Source organism: Arachis stenosperma, chromosome 3 (assembly GCF_014773155.1).
Source record: "Arachis stenosperma cultivar V10309 chromosome 3, arast.V10309.gnm1.PFL2, whole genome shotgun sequence".
NCBI lineage: Eukaryota > Viridiplantae > Streptophyta > Magnoliopsida > Fabales > Fabaceae > Arachis > Arachis stenosperma.
The window spans coordinates 2992743-2994596 of NC_080379.1; the positions used below are offsets into that span (position 1 = coordinate 2992743).

General features: G+C 40.6%; 1 non-coding gene across 1 annotated transcript; it reads right to left on the reverse strand.

The window, feature by feature from the left end:
• Positions 1-853: 853 nt before the first annotated feature.
• Positions 854-961, reverse strand: LOC130972570 (small nucleolar RNA R71). Its single transcript, XR_009083732.1, has one exon. It is a non-coding gene; the product is annotated as a small nucleolar RNA R71 (small nucleolar RNA).
• Between the last annotated feature and the right edge of the window lie 893 nt (positions 962-1854).

The following is a 1854-nucleotide window of genomic DNA, read 5'->3' on the forward strand; positions in this document are numbered from 1 at the left end:
TTTCTAATTTCAAAATCTTTTTCAAAAATCACTTGGTTTCCTTCCCACTTTGATTTTCGAAAATTAATTGATGTTTTTCAAAAATGTTTTCAAAGTATTTTAATTAATTTTCGAAAATCTTCTTCCCTCCTTCTCACATCCTTCTATTTATGGAGTGCCACTCCTTCTCAATGCACAATTCGAACCTTATCTAACTAAAGTTCGAATTTATCTTCTCCTTCTTCTTTCTATTTCTCTTTTCCTCTGACACTTAAAGGAATCTCTATACTGTGACATAGAGGATTCCACATTTTCTTGTTCCCTTCTCTTTCATATGAGCAGGAGCAAGGACAAAGGCATTCTTGTTGAAGCTGATCCTGAACCTGAAAGGACTTTGAAGAGAAAGCTAAGAGAAGCCAAAGCACAACTCTCTTTAGAGGACCTGACCGAATTCTTCAAGGAAGAAAACATGGCAGCAGAAAACAACAACAATGCAAACAATGCAAGGAAGGTGCTGGGTGACTTTACTGCACCTACTCCTGATTTTTATGGGAGAAGCATCTCTATCCCTGCCATTGGAGCAAACAACTTTGAGCTTAAGCCTCAATTAGTTTCTCTAATGCAACAGAATTGCAAGTTCCATGGACTTCCAATGGAAGATCCTCATCAGTTTTTAGCTGAATTCTTGCAAATCTGTGACACAGTCAAGACTAATGGGGTTAACCCTGAGGTCTATAGACTGATGCTATTCCCTTTTGCTGTAAGAGACAGAGCTAGAATATGGTTGGACTCTCAACCTAAAGAAAGCCTGGACTCATGGGAAAAGCTAGTCAATGCCTTCTTGGCAAAATTCTTTCCACCACAAAGATGGAGTAAGCTTAGAGTGGAAGTCCAAACCTTTAGACAAAAGGATGGAGAATCCCTCTATGAAGCTTGGGAAAGATACAAACAATTGATCAGAAAATGTCCTTCTGACATGCTTTCTGAATGGAGCATCATAGGTATTTTCTATGATGGTCTCTCTGAACTATCTAAGATGTCCTTGGATAGCTCTGCAGGAGGATCTCTTCATCTGAAGAAGACGCCTGCGGAAGCTCAAGAGCTGATTGAAATGGTTGCAAATAACCAATTCATGTACACTTCTGAAAGGAATCCTGTGAACAATGGGACTAATCAGAAGAAAGGAGTTCTTGAGATTGATGCTCTGAATGCCATACTGGCTCAGAATAAGATATTGACTCAACAAGTCAATTTGATTTCTCAAAGTCTGTCTGGAATGCAAAATGCACCAAACAGTACTGAGGATGCTTCATCTAAGGAAGAAGCTTATGATCCTGAGAACCCTTCCATGGAAGAGGTGAATTACCTAGGAGAACCCTATGGAAACACCTATAATTCTTCATGGAGAAATCACCCAAATCTCTCATGGAAGAATCAAGAGAGACCTCAACAAGGTTTCAATAACAATAATGGTGGAAGAAACAGGTTTAGCAATGGCAAGCCTTTTCCATCATCTTCTCAGCAACAGACAGAGAGTTCTAAGCAGAATACTTCTGACTTGGCAACAATGGTCTCTGATCTAATAAAGACCACTCAAAGTTTCATGAATGAAACTAGGTCCTCCATCAGAAATTTGGAAGGACAAGTGGGTCAGCTGAGCAAGAAAGTTACTAAACTCCCTCCTAGCACTCTCCCAAGTAATACAGAAGAAAATCCAAAAGGAGAGTGCAAAGCCATAGACATGGCCGAATTCTGGGAGGAAGGAGAGGCAGTGAACGCCACTGAGGAAGACCTCAATGGGCGTGCACTGGCCTCCAGTGAGTTCCCCAATGAGGAACCATGGGAATCTGAGGCTCAAAATGAGACCATAGAGAT